We start from the raw sequence: 15,129 nt of genomic DNA on the forward strand, positions 1-15,129 counted from the left end.
AACCTTTTCAAGTATTTAATAAAGTCTTATTACATTGTGTTAATTCCAATGCCAGTTAATAATTATTTTGTCACTAAGGGCCCCTTTCATCATCCCTTCCTTGGATGTATGTTTTGGAAGACTATTAAAAATGACAGCATTTAATGAATGTTAATTAATCTGTGATCACTTTCTTTTGGTTAACAAAAGAGAAATTTAACTGCCTATGAGTGTTTCTTATCAGCATGAGATAATCAGTACTACCAAATGGGTTGATGTAATTCTAGTCAAAAAAAAATAAATCATTTCTGTTCATGTGCAGCCTGATCAGAGGCGAATACATAAAAATTCTTGTAGGCTCGTTGGCAGACTGGAGATGGTTGTAAGATCAGTTTGGAGACTGCAACCCACTCTTGTCCTTGGTCTGTCTTCCCTCCTTTCTCACAGACTGTCTCATCCATTCCCTCCATCTTTGTGGTGCCTTCCTCATTGGTTGCCCTTCTCCTATGTCTCTTTTCTCCACCCTTCACTGTTCTCTACTCTTTGGTCCATGGGCATCTCACATCTTGCTTATGTTAAAAGAAACCTGAACTTGACTTTTCTCCTCCCTCTAACAGTCATCTGACACATGGACTCCCAATGACCTATCAACTTTTTGAATGTGGCCCATGGAAAGTACCTATTCTTTCTCTGTTTACTCCGAAGAACGTGGCTTCTTTTCCTCTTCTCTACTCTTCCCTATTGAAGGTCACCTGATTATAATTAAATGCCATAGATCCCTCGGGGCATTTCCTGGTCTGCTGTCATTTTGGGGGGTCTGCTTCTTTGGTTTTTGTGCCACAGCATTTCTTTCTTTTTTCTTTTTTTCATTGCTGATAGTATTTTTTTAAAAGACAATACAATGGTTGCAGAAATATTTAAAAAAACATAACGAGCAAAATATGGAAGAATATGATTTTCACACTTTTCTTGGCCAGTTTAGTTCCCAGTTTGAAAATGAAATGTTAGCAACAAAAAATAAAAGAAACAAGTTAAAAAACAAAGATGACCTTCAGGAAAGAAGTAAGTTTCTAAGAGGATAAACCAAAACTGACTGACCCAAATGTCCAAGTCTTATATTGGTTGACAGGCTAGAAGTTAAGGTCACCTGTGCTCTACCTATGCCCACGTATGGTACAGTGTGACAGCATGCATTCCCAGAGCTGGGGTGGTGGAGCCTGGCCAAGGCCAGTAACACACAATCCCAATATGAGCATCTTCTACCAACTGTATTAAAAGGTGTGGACCAAACTGAACAATGGTGCCACAGCATTTCTGTCCTCTCTTTTCTTCTCTGACCAGTCCTTAGTCACTTTATCTAACTGAGGGAGCATAATGAAGAGTACAGGTTTGGAGTCATACATACAGGGTTTGAGTCTCAGCTCTGTCCTCACTACCTACGTGACCTGGGACAAATGTCGAACTTTGCTGAGCTTCAGTTTCCTCATCTGTAAAGTGGGAATAAGAATATCTTATGAGTTGTCGTAAGGATAGTCGAAGTGTAGTTACACTGTCTTGTATAGTGATGGGTATTCTATAGACTCTCTTCTCTTTGTAGTCAGTAATAATTTGAGTATTCTTCAAGGCTTACTGAGGCATCCTTGGTAATAAAGCAGTCAGCTTTCATTCTGTCTGGTGATCTACAACTTGTGTCAGGCTCCTCTATTTCTGAACCTCCAGACTCATATTTCTACCAGTATGCTAATTTTCTTCTCTTAAGTATCTCATTGACCCAAGATTCAATATTATTTAAGTGGTACTTGATTAATAGAATCTCAGTCTTTACAGGGGCTCTGAGGTTTGGGTCCCTCTCTTTCCCTCTCTCCCTCCTTTCCTTCTTTCTTCTTTCCACCCAACAAGTGCTCATGGAGCACTCTGTTATGGTCCATCCCCTGTGCTGTGCACTTAGGGTATGATGAGGAGCAAGGCAAAGGCAGTCGGAAGCCTGAGGTGAGGGTCAGTTTTAAGGTAGGGTGGTGGGCGCTATGATGGTGGGAATGAAGAATACAGTGGAGACATTTCAGAGGGTCCCCTTCAGAGTTGGGGTGAGGTCGTAGGCCACCTTTTAATTTCTTATCTCACTCCAAGCTTCTCCATTTCCAGCAGATCCTCTAAGTTCTATTCATGAAATATCTTACTTCATCCCTTCTTCTTCATTCCACCACAACTGTTTATTTGATCTGAACATTCCAGGAGCACTAGTTTTGGCCAGATATTCCTAAGAGTTGTCCACATCTATCTCTAGTCAATCCATTTTCTTTCCATCCATTTTCTAAGCATCTGCCAAGTTCACTTCCTGAAGCACAAATCTGATTATCTCTTTGCTTTGCTTAAAAATCCTTATTAGCTACACCAATCAGGAGTCCATATAGGAAACAGAAGCCACTCTTGGGTATCTTGATGAGAAAGTATTTAATCTGGGGCATTGGACAGCCTAAAAGAGGAGGATTAGAGGAACAGGCACAAGAATGGAGCGCCAAGTTTCTACCTCCAAGGTCTCCAGTGAAGATCTGGAGTTTAAGAACTACTCTTGGGTCAGAAAGCCAATGATACTACTGCCCTACACCTGCCTTCCCTCACTCAGAAAGATGAAGGGCCCTGGAATAGTGCTGCAGAGAAACTTCAGATCTCTATGATCTTACTTGTCAAAGTGGAAAACAGATTAAAAAGGTCAGGAAGATTCTCTCATTTCTATCTTCCAAATCTCATCTAAAGGCATCTAATTTATGAAATTGACTCCTCCTTCAGAGTCCTAGCTTCAAGGAGTTCAGTGGATGTAGGTTTTAGCTTTCCAATGTCTGTTTAGGAAAGGAAACTAGAAGGAGCAAGGAATTGATGGAGAATGTCCCACAGCCTCCATCCCTCTGGGCTCTCTGCTGCCTGTACGGAGTGCAATCTAGTATTCCAGGCTACCTACACTTTGTCACTTCCCATTGTAGTTTTCTTAACCCCTTATCTTTCTTTGTCTACAACATTCTGCCGCTGATTGATGCTAGATGTATATTTGTTGAATGCATGAATGAACAGAGGAGTCCACTCCTGACCCACTTCTTTTCTTCCCCTCTGGCCATAACCTTCGCAGGAATGATCTGGCCCAACTTCCACTACCTGCTCAAATTCTGCTTCTTCTCTAAGGACCAGCCAAATCTCCCCTCCTTAGAGCATCTTCTAAAGCCCCCTGGGAACCCTCCTGGTTCCCCTCCAGTTCCTCACTGCCTTTTGTGCTTGCATCTTAGAACTTACCACTCTCTACCAATGTTAGGTATAGCTATGTAAGTCGTACATTTTTACTGCCATTTTGTCAACTTCTGGGAAGCAGTGACAGTTTGCTTTGCTGGTGTTTCTCCCCTCCCCACATCCTCCTCCTTTTCTCCAAACACAATTCTTTTCTTCTTGATATGTTTCCCTCCCTTTTATTTTCCTATAACTGTAGTTGAAATTTAATGATTTATAGATGTTAAATCTTTTGTATGTGTTTCTCTCCTGTCCCCACTTCTGCATATGGCCCCACATGCTACTTTTTCCCCTCTACTTGTTTCTTGTTTTAGTTCTAGGCAGTAATACAAAATAAATCTAAAAGGGGTGGAGCCTTAGGAGGAGAGAGGAAGAATTCTTTTAAGTTTCTTTTTATTTATTTGTTTTTTGGTGAAACCACAGTCTGTCCACTGTGTTCTAGTTGGGCCTTGGCAGTGGAAGCTGTACCTTCTAGTCCTCTAATATTCATAGTTTGTGGGTTTGTGAAAACAATGCTGCATGATTCGTCTGTGTGCTTGTTATGGTGAATCTTTTAGGACTTGATTTTACTTAGGTGGGGTATACCACCTCTTCCTCCTCTAAGCTTCCCTTCTTCCTCTTCTCTTCTCTCATTCCCGCTCCCTCCCCCTCTTTTACAGCCCTTTGTTTTCCAGATGTATCTACTCCATGAGACAATTGAAATTCATAAAAAGGCTACTTCAACTTCAGGGAATTTTTTTAAAAAAATTGAAGTAGGCTTTATTTTTCAGAGCAGTTTTTTGGTTCACAGCAAAATTTAGCTGACAGTACAGAGAGTTTTGTATAACACCCTCCTCCATACATGCCCAGCCCTGCCACTGCCAACACCCCCCCCCCCCCCATCAGAGTGGTCCATACGTGACACCTGATGAACCTACAGCAACACCCAGTCATCACCCAGAGACCATGGTTTACATTAGGCTTCACTCTTGGTGTTGGACATTCTGAGTTTGGACAAATTTCTAAAGACGTATCTACCATTGTAGCATCAAACACAGTATTTTCATGTGCTCTGTAATTCCTCTGTGTTCTGCCTGTTCATCCCTCCCTCTTCCCTGACTCCTGGCAACCACTGCTCTTTATATTGTCTTCGCAATCTTGTCTTTTTCAGAATTTCATATTGTTGGAATCATACAATGTATAACCTTTTCAGATTGAGATCTTTCAGTTGGTAATATAAATTTAAGGTTCCCACATGTCTTTTAATGGCTTGATAGCTCATATCTTTTTAGTGCCAAATAATATTATATTATCTGGATGCACCACATTTTATTTATTCCTCCCCTACTGAAGGTCACCTTGGTTACTTCCAAGTTTGGGCAATTATGAATAGAGTTGCTGTAAACATTCACATGCCAATTTTTGTGGACTTAAGTTTTCAACTCGTTCAGGTAAATAACAAGGAGCGTGATTGCTAAACCATATGGAAAAGTAAGTTTAGCTTTGTGAGAAACCGCCAAACTGTTTTCCAGAGTGTTTGTGCCATTTTGCATTTCTCCCATCAATGCAGATTTATTTTTGTTAGAGGTTCAAAGGACTTCTTAAAAATTCATAAAAGGAAAAATCTGTCCCTACAAAGGTGGAAAGTGTTCAGTGTATGACCTAGTTTCATCTTACCAAAATATAAGCATGTCACAGTCCTTTAAAATGCTCGATCTGCTTTTCCCTCTTAGCTCAAATGATAGAACTGGAAATGGGCTGCAAGGAATGAGGGGAATTCTATAGCAGGGGCAAATGGGAAAATCACCCTGTGTCACTCATGTAGCTTATCCTTGGTTTTCTGCTTGTGGGTCAGCAATGCTGGAGGAATGGGGGAAGCAGGTGTTCTTCTGCCCCACCCTCTAGGTAATTTGGTCAGATCCCTGCAATTGTTTGGGTGGACTTCTTTTCTGGTTTGGATTTAGCCAGTCCACAGGGAGAGTATTTCTTTAGATACTAATGTTTTGCAGTTGTATGAAGAGGAGTTTTATTCTAGTTCTTCAGATGCTTTGTAGCCACTTTTCTCTGAGGTAGGAACTGTGGTAGAGGAAATTGCATGATCCTGAGGCTAATGTGAAGAGTTCAATGTATACCCCAGGTCTTGCCCTATTTCCTCAATACATACCCCTGCCTATAATGGTGCCTGTGGGTTGGAGCAGGCCACTGGGCTGCCCAACAATATCCACCACCAGTAGGAACCCCACTTTCTACCCTGACATTCTGCATTCAGGACTCTTTTCCCTCCAAACTTAAATGCTGGTGAAATTTCTCCAAGAAGTCCTTTCAGCCAGAGAGAATCAATATCTTTTCTTCCACCAATCAATTCAAAGCAGAAAGTATGTTTGGAATGCTTTATTATCCCCAAGGTGCCTCAATTAGAGGGGTTAGCATTAAAAACCAGGAGTTTCAGAGGATGAATCCTTATAAATTAATGCCTGTGGTGTTTTATAATAAATCTTGAGAAGGAAGATTTTCATATTTAAGATTTTAAAAATGAGTTAATTAGAAATCAGCTCAGAGACTGTTTTTTTTTTTTTTCTTTCTTTTTTTTTCCTTAATACTATGAGCCAAGGGTTTTTTCTTTTGGGCCAATCATATTCAAAACAACTCCACAAATAGGCATGAGCATTCCTACGTGCCAGGCATCATAATATGCTGAGTTTGGAAAGGTAAGATACTTTCCCATCACTCAGAAGATACAGAGTCTATCTAGTAAGAGTCTGATACACAGAGAAGCCTTGTATTTTTATAACCATTTATTTAAGTGCTTCCAGGGAGGGTTGTCTCTGGGGAAACTAAGATGAATAAAAGTCAGACTGGAACTTCCCTGAAGGAAGTGCATAATCAGCCAGTTATGATACTGTGTAATCAGTGCCAAGGCTTGGAGATGGTTAGCTCTATTGGGATGTAAGGAGGGTGTGTCAGCCAGTGCTTCAAAAGGGAGAGGGAAGTTTGAGTTGGTCCTTGGAGAAGGAATAAGAATGCACAAGGGGGTATACAGGGAAAGCCTGTGCCAGATCCCTGGAGTTTTAAGCAGCTCGGTGAGTTCTGGAACTCCGAGTTTTAGGACATGGATGGATGAGAGGATGCACATGGGGAGTGACAGCAAGAGGCAAAGTCGGAGAGCAGTCATGGGGCTCTTGTGATAGGGTAAGAATCACCTTTCATCCTGAAGATTCTGTGGTAGGAGAAGGCAAGGTGGTGTCTTTATTGAAAACCCCCCTCCTCCCAGGGAACAGTGCCAAGGGTGGATAAGACAGGGCAGGGAGGCTACTTCTGATACTGAACCCTGGGAGAACTGGCAGCGAGACTGGGCCCGTGGAGGTGCAGTGAGGAGAGAAGGAAGAAAGGAGTATTCAGGAGGTGATGTGGACAGAACCAGTTGATGTAAGATAACACTCAGGTTTCAGGCTTTCCTATAAAGTGATTGGGACAGTTGCCATGTAAAGGTTCAACAAGTATTTTCTTTGGGCAATGGAGTACATAGTGATGCATTGAAATAGAGAAAAGGAAAGCCAGAGGAAGAGCAGGTTTGGGAGACAAAGCTGGGGTCTTGGGTCTATGGTGTTTATCTCTTTAAAAAGCCAGGCCACCTCTTTCCTGTTAATGACGAATAAATTCAAATGCCTGTTTGGTAGCTTGGCATGTGATTGCTAATTGAAAATACTCTAATTGAAATGACCACTGGAAAGTAACCTTCATACATTATAGAGGATTGCTATGGTTATTTATTTATTAGACCTCCTATAAGTCTGGGCTAATCAGAAATAGGGACGATGTGGTCAGGCTCAGGAGGATTTTGTGTATCTTGCCTTTGAGACAGCTCCCTGGGAGGAGAGAGAAATTGCCTAAATTCCTGGCCTCTCTGAAGTCATTTGTTCTAGTCAATGCTTCAGAGATCAAGGATTTTATAAATTTCTTCCCAGGATAGGCTTGACCAGAAGGAAAATGTGAAATAAAGATCCAGTGAACTTTCTGATTTATTAAGTAAATATAATATAACATTTGTGCATAGGACTTCAGCTCCAGTTACACAGGAGAGGATCCCTGTTGCCATTCTCAGTCATTTCTAATTCTATGGGGGCAGGAGCTGGCACATTATTTGTAGATTCCCCTTGTCCTTTGATAGCACTTTCATGTCTATTGGTGAGGGTCACCCATTATTAAGTATCTATACTAACTTGAACATTGTGTCACTGACCTCTAAGATTGCATTCCCACTCAACAAAGATAATTAGAACTTTCTGTAGGTGTTGTTATACAAACATGGGTCATGCTGTATGTTTTATGTTCTGGACACTATTTTAGGCTCTGAGGACCTAGGGAGGAACATAAAAGAAATAGTCCTTGCATACATTACAAAAGATAGACATTAAATAGGCAATCATATAAATAAGGTCATTAGAAATAGAGAAAAACAAAAAGAGTAAGCGTCACAAAGTGACTGGTGGGATCAGAGAAAACTTTGGGATGAGGAGACATACGTGGATCTGAGAAAAAGAATTCCCAGGCAAACCCATACATAGACCCTGGGGTGGAAATGAGCTTGATGAGTTCAAAATACAGAAAGAGGGCAAGGGTGAGGGCACATGTAGATATTGTGGACTTAGGAAGAAAAGCATTTGTGGTCTGCTCATTAGACTCATGAATATAATGGATGTACACATAGTCTATATTACTATAAATATGCAACAACAGGATGAGGCAGTCATTATTATTCCCATTTCATAGGTGAGGGACTTGGGTCTCAGAGACCAAGTCTACGTAGCCAGGAGGCAACAGAGTTAGGATCTGAGTCAGGGTCACCAGAGTCTTTCCACTTCACCCCAACTTCCCACCAGCAGGACAGAAATAGGCACTGTTTCTGAGTCCCTGGTCCCCTAGACTGGCTTGCATAGGATATCTGTCTCAATACATTTCGTAATGGCTTTGAGGGGGTATAAGCAGCATGAACAATTATAAGACAGAGACAACAGTAACAAATAGCTTTGCCTACCACGGCATACTTGTAATGTTTGTAAAGTACTTTACCATTCAGTGCCTCATGGGTAGCTTAGAAGAGTCCTCAGGTAAGCTGGACACATTTTATTCTCGTACAGGTTGAGAGATGACTAGGGCTGGGACTGGGCTCGTCTGATTCTAATTCAAGGCCCTTTAAGCCACAAACTCCTATTTGAAGAAAGAGGTATAAATAGTTACTAAACTTAATAGTTGTGCAAAATTCCCAGAAAACATGTTCGTACTTTCTTCAAAGTGCGTTTGACTGTAAAAAAAAAAGAGACGTAAGAGATAGATTCATTGTTCATGTACTTACTGAAGTCCCATTGTGTGTTAAGCACTGGAAATATCAAAGAATCCCAGTTAAATAGGTTAAGAGGTACTAGTTTCGTACAGTGTATTCATTATTTGCCTTTGACAATACAAAACTAGAAAAAAATTCCATGGAAATACAGAGAAGAAGTGATTAAGTCACTTTGGGGAAGTCTGTGCTTTACCAAGAAGATGTCACTGAACTGGGCCTTGAAGGATGAATAGTAGAAGCTTCTCCAGGGAAAGAAGCAAGAAAGGTTATTCTAGGAGAAAGAGATTACCATGATTAAAGATACAATGTCTGTGGGGGATTGTGAGTAATCAGGTGTAATGAGGGCATGGGCTATAGGAGAAGTAATGGTGGGAAATGACGCTGGAAACGTAATGTCAGATTGCAGAAGGCCCTGATGTCAGGCTGGAGAGCTGATGTGTTTGGTCTGACCATTCCAGGTTGGTTAGGAAGGGAATGGCCTGAATACGTTAGCTCTGTTTTAGAAAGAAAACGCTAAATCAAGAGGAGGGTTAACTTGGAACAAGGGAAGGGTTAGAAGTCATTATAATAGTTTAGGAGAAAGGATGAAGCCCTGAATTAGTTGTCATCACTAATATGGATGGAACAGAAGTGAACATGTAACACTGATGAGATTTAAGGACTAATTGGATGTGGAGACACTTCAATAAGATTTTAGCTGCACCCATTGGTTTTCTAACATTTGCACACACATACCCAAACACACACAGGCACACACACACACACACACTCCTTATTTTGACTTTCCTGCCTAGTTGTCCATGACTCTCTAGGTCAGACATTGATTTATTTTTCTGACTTCTAAAACAAGGAGAAAAATTGTAGGACTGTGATCTTATGGATTATTTCTGTATTATACGATCTTTGATTATCCCATAGGATTCTTCTGGTTTAGGAATGCTGAGTGCAAACAAATTTTCAAAGACCTGGATGCTATGATTATATTTATGTGCTTCACAGACACCTATTATGTATTTGGAATTGTTGTTGCATATTTGAATACCTGCCTACTAAGCACTTTGGGAGATTATTCTCAGCCAGTGAGTGACCTCAGGTAGGGAAACATTAGCAGTTCAACCTATTCTCTCTTCATGTCAACCCTTCCTCTGAAAGCTGAAGGACAATTTAGAAATTAGATGTTTGTGTCAATCACACTTTTCTGGAATATTCTTTGCTTCTACTATTTTAGTAATTGAGGATGACTCATGCTGGCTTTAAAATGTAATTTGTAGGGTCAGAGTTGAGAAAAATTACCCAACAAAACCAAATTATTTTCTCTTTAAATTATAAGCACCAGTAATTCATTTCTGTTGCATAAAATGTATTTTAATCTCTGAGGTAAAGTGAATTTTTTCTTTTGCTTTAACTTGTACTGTCTCATTCCTTCTTCATGCAAATTCAAGTGACAAGGTGGCAGGGATCCCCAAGTAGTCTCATACATTCAGTCAGAAAACATTCCTGGAGTCCCCTCCCATGAAAAAGAGGAAGCATTCCAAGGCAGTTCTGGTGGCTCCTGATTGGGATTTGCCACATGGACCAGCTCCTCCCTGAGTCTCGAGTACTCCAGGCACATTATACTCCTGTCCTAGGAGTGCATATATCAGACCAAGAGAGACATGTGGAGCCACAGAATAGAGTCTGGTATAATGGGCTCAGTAAGTATTAGTCCCTGTAGATCCTGGCTGGTGGAAGGTGGATGAAAGACTTTTCCTTATGCAGATTATAACTCAGTTTTCAAAACCATTAACTAGCAGAATGTTATCTAAAATTCTTCGATTCTCATGCCTCCTTTAACAGATGCTCATGTAAAAAATGGAATTATATGGCCATTTAGTTTGCGGTGGTTTAGGGAATAGGTACACTTTCACTTTTTTTCCTCAGGCTGGTTATTGAAGGTAGAAACTGGCTTCCCTGAACTGTGCCTACCCCTGGTGTTAGAAGACTGATCTTGGAGAATCCTTATCTTTCAGACTTCATAAGGATCTGTTAGCAAGCTTCTTGCATGCAAATTTCCTGGAAAAAAAAAAGCTATCTTTCTCTTTTTAAACAAATGGTACACATAGGTACATTAAATTGGGCTGTTGTAGAATTTCAGCCACATTCTCTTGACCAGTCAAATGGCCATCCAACAGATACTTTTGAGAACCTATGATATGTTAAGTGCTGGTGTTCCACCAGTGAGCAAGACATAGTCCATGGTATTCATCCCAAGTTTAATTGACTTGGGTAAGTATTTTGTACATTTTAAAAATTAATTGATGTTTGTTGCTGTCTGAATGTGAGACATTTCTATCGCCTCTTGAGGAGGGAGGAATAGAGAAGTGACCAAACTTTAAAAATTAATTGCATTTGTGTAAATGACTAGAATATTGATTTTCATTGACTTGTCATATAAATGTGTAATTATTTAATCCCCTAGGTAATTTGTATTTCTGCAGTATTATCCTTTTCATGCTTCATTATTATCCTGTATATTCAAAATATTGAGCCTGTTTCATAAACAGTATTAATCTCGATTAATTTAGGAGCTTTAAATGATATTTCCTTTAAATACATTTTTTGATATGCTGCCCATGTTTTTACAGTGGCAAGAAGCTGTTGGTGCTGATAAAAACAAACATTCAGTCAAAGAACCTCATATGTTAATTAGATTTTAAAAATATGTGTACATTTATATTTCCCAAGTGGATTTGGTAATGATAAATACCTTATTAGGCTAATTCAGAGGTTTGAGGCTGAAGTCCAACCTCATGGCTTGGTTTTATCTGAAGGACATTTAAAAGTAGAACTTCTGTCTTGGCAAGAATCCTAGTACTGAAATTTTAAAAAGAGGCTTTTAAATGTGTCCATGGGACTATAAACTTCTTGAAGAAAGGGACTCGTCTCTGCCCCCCTGACATATAGTTGTTCTTTACATGTGTGCCCGTTTGCGTTGAACCAAGATGAATAACAAAACAAAATCTGAGCCTCTCGGTTTTCCTTATTTACCATATGTGCATAGGACGACCCTGGCAAACCATCCTTTCTTTCTCATTTAAGAAATTTCATTTCATTATGTTCATCTTTGGTGTGGAACATTTTGATGGTGTCCTGCTGTGACTCATTGTTATGCTGAGTTGGATGCTTCCTTGGAATCCTCAACCCAAGTGTGCCCGATGGGAGGAAGTCATATCACAGTGTCTCGTCAAAGTCCAACTTCTGGGTTCAAAACAGAGAACTAAAGTTAGAAACCCTGTGCCATGTAAGTCAAAGGAACAAGACAAAACAAAACACGGGGTTCTGTCTTCCTGTTAACTCTTGACTGGCACAAGGGAATTGTCTTTTCTAACAAAGATAAGGTGACTGATGGTCTATCTCCCCAAGTAAAAAAGTCCTCAAGTCTTACCGTGGAGTCCAGTTAAACTGGCATTTAACTTCAGAAACCTCTCTCTGATCTAATTTAGTCCTCACAGCCAAATACAAATTAAGTATCAAATTTATAGGTTCAATGGAGAATGGAGGAAAAAGCAAATAGGAAAAGTTTATAATTCTCCATGCATCCTTCATTGACCACTAAGGGATTTGCTCCTTTCTGTCAGTGTAACTCAGAGTTTCTCAAACATCAGTGTTCTTATGAATTCTCATCATCGTTTACCCCAAACACCTATTGTTTGTCTTGTGGGTGATTTAACAGACCTCAAAAGGGAAATATTAATTATCCTCAGAAACTCACCTCTAACAAAACTTCTATGCATATATTACACAGGAAAATTAATGAAGACAGAAAGTCAAATTCTTGGAGACCTTTAACCCTTCTCTGACTAAATATCTTTTATGAAATAGAAAGCCCTATCCCTGGCCATATGAACCTGCACTTTGGGTACAAAGAAGCTCAGGTCCAAAGTGCCATTATTGTGCTCATGATGACCTCTTGGACACATGCCAGTGTCTGGTCATTAAGATGCTATTAGATATCATTTAGGGTGAACTTCAAATCTGGCTTATTGCAGAGAATCTGTGGGATGCCTCAGAAACTTCCTGAGTGGCTAGTGTAACTATGGGACTTTGGGAGTTGGCCAATACAAGGAAATATTAACAGCAACTGGGTAAAGAATAAGATGCCAATCCTGCCAAACTTCTGTTCCAGGCAGGGGGCTGTCCTGCCGCTCAGAGGACCGGCTGTTGTCTGGGGCTCTCTTGTCACACTGACAGGGCCCCCTGGCTGGGCTGATTGGTTGCTGGCAATAACTGATATGGAATACTGATGTTCTCACCGGCAGCAGTTCCTTCCATTCCAAAGAGGCTCCTACCCTTCTTCTCCCCTCCCTGAGCCCAGCCTGGTGCCCTCCACCCCCACCCCACATACCGCCCCTGCGCCCCAGGGGAGGACCAGTCCTGGGCGTGATGCTCTGAGACGGTGGTGAAATTCACCAGGCTGCTTTCACTCGGGCTTGCTCTCTGGAGAGTCCTGTTCCAGACTTCTCAGGGTTTTTACAGCACAAACAACTGCATGCGGGTCTGAGGGGAGGCTGTAAAGGAGTTGTGTGTGGTGGTTTTGTCGCCTCTCATCACTTTGCTGGCCTCTGTTCCTGGTGGCTTTCTTTCTGCGGAAGACACGGAGGAAGGCTCCCTCTCCTTCTGTTGACTCTATTTTTATGGTAAGTGCTCGCATTGCATGAGCTGCGCTGCTGCAGTGAACTGATCCGCTCTCTTCCCAGCTCAGCTTAGTGACCTTCCTTCTGCATTTCTTCTGTTCTCATGGATCCTTGTCTGGAAGGATCCAGTTGACTGAAATGCCTGGGGTCATTTGTCTGGATTGTCTGTCTTTTATTTTTTATTTTTTTTCCCATAAACCTGAGCTCTTGGGCTGCGATGGAAACATAAGTGCTCTCTCTTTGTCCTTGAAGCAGCAGCCGGGAAATGTGTTCGCGATGGTAAACTGCAGCAGTGTGCAGGGAATCTGTTGGAGGATGACTGACAAATTTGGGCAAGATGAATCCTCAGCGTGCTGAGGGGCACTGCTCTCAGATCTGCAGGGGCCGGGGGTGACCTGTCACAAAGCAAACTCTTCCATCTTGCTGGGTGAAGAGGAAAACACACGTGTGAGTTATGTTGGAGTTGGCTGTAGGCAGCTGGGCTTTCCGCTCTGCCTGTGGGTCCAGAATGGCCCTGTTTCTTGTGGGGTTTACAACTTGGGCAGGCACATTTGCAGCGAGAGGAATCCTGCACTGGGGAGACGGAGTAGACTGCATGACCTCATTGCTTCCTTCCCTGAGTCTCAGGGAACCCAGTTCTGCACGCTGTAGTTTGCAGCCTCTTCAGAGGGTGGTGGGGTGGCCATGAGCAGAACATTTTTTGAGTTAACAGGAGTTTCACCCTCCTGCGGGGAGATAAAATGCTCTAAAACCATCAGAATGGTTAGACTTCTCTAAGAGAAAATAAGCAGGTTTCCAATGAAGAACATGTGCGTGGCAGATTGTTTATTGTAGGGCAGTACTCTTAGAATGGTGTTCTAATTTTCCACCTGGTCTCCGGAGGTTGGCTGCAAAGAGTACCACAACTTCAAGTCTATTACTGGCTGCTTCTTGGAGCCCAGAGAAAACTAAGAAAATTTCAGTTTCACCTTGTTGAACTTGTGCATTGCAGGAGTCTTCCTTGATTGACAGGTTTTTCTTTTTCTTTTCTCTCTCTCTCTCTTTTTTTTTTTTTTTTTTTCGTATTTTGTTTTGTTTTGTGTGCAGGTGTGTTGAATTATTTTTGTCAAAGCAGCATCCATCCTAAAGAAAAAGCTTTGAGGTTGTAATCCTGCTTTAGTCCTTTAGAAGTCTTGGACTGGAGATAGGTTCTTTGATTTTGTGTGGATTTTTAAATACTGTCCCTTTCACTCTGGGAGGGATTGCCATCAAGGCAATTCCGCCTCTGATTTGTGATTTTTGTGATGAACAATGGGGAAAATCCGGGGTGAAATTTCTGGTCTTTCTCCCTTCTCATTGCGAGTTTGGAATGCAAAGTTCTGAAACTGTCTTGCTTGTTCTCACCGCTTTTATTTCCACAGTCTGTATGGAGTTTTCTTAAAATAGTGGAGATGACATCAGGCATATGCTTTTATCCTGTTCCCTGGGTCCTAAGAAGATATATTTGGTGTTTCGTTTTTTTGGTGAAATGTTCATTGCATATATGAAAGTATAAAAGCACACAGTAAAGCAGAAAGCCAGAATTTGTAGATGTTTACATGGTTTACATGCTATCCCAGTTCAAGAGTAAGTCCAGCAAATAGGTTAAAAGAAAAAAAAAAAAAAAAAAAAAAAAAAGACTCTTCTTGCAGACTGCAGTCTCGGAATCCTGAAATAATGTTTGAAATACTTTTGGCATTGTTTGGATTAGCTGTTCTAATATCTACTCTTTCCTGCACTCAATCATGGTTCACAACAATATTGTGATATGACTGGCAGACTTCTCTGCTTCTGCTGATTATTCTTTAATGTTTAGCTATTTACTTTCAACCTTAATGGTGTTTTCTTACTTATTTTTTCCCCTCC

The 15,129-nt window shown here is 41.0% G+C and overlaps 1 protein-coding gene across 5 annotated transcripts in view; it reads left to right on the forward strand.

The window, feature by feature from the left end:
• Positions 1–15,129, forward strand: part of ANO4 (anoctamin 4) — a 377,561-nt gene that overhangs the window by 50,023 nt on the left and 312,409 nt on the right. For 3 of the 5 annotated variants that reach the window (XM_079141366.1, XM_079141367.1, XM_079141369.1), the window contains exon 1: positions 12,918–13,248. The exons of 1 other annotated variant lie outside the window; for it this stretch is intronic. The gene's annotated coding sequence lies outside the window, so the exon portion shown is untranslated. Of the gene's footprint in view, positions 1–12,917; positions 13,249–13,678; positions 13,693–15,129 lie in introns of those variants that run through there. One more of the 5 variants, XM_079141370.1, reaches the window with a different exon arrangement.

Source organism: Sciurus vulgaris, assembly GCF_902686455.1.
Source record: "Sciurus vulgaris genome assembly, chromosome: 5".
NCBI classification, from domain to species: Eukaryota; Metazoa; Chordata; class Mammalia; order Rodentia; family Sciuridae; genus Sciurus; species Sciurus vulgaris.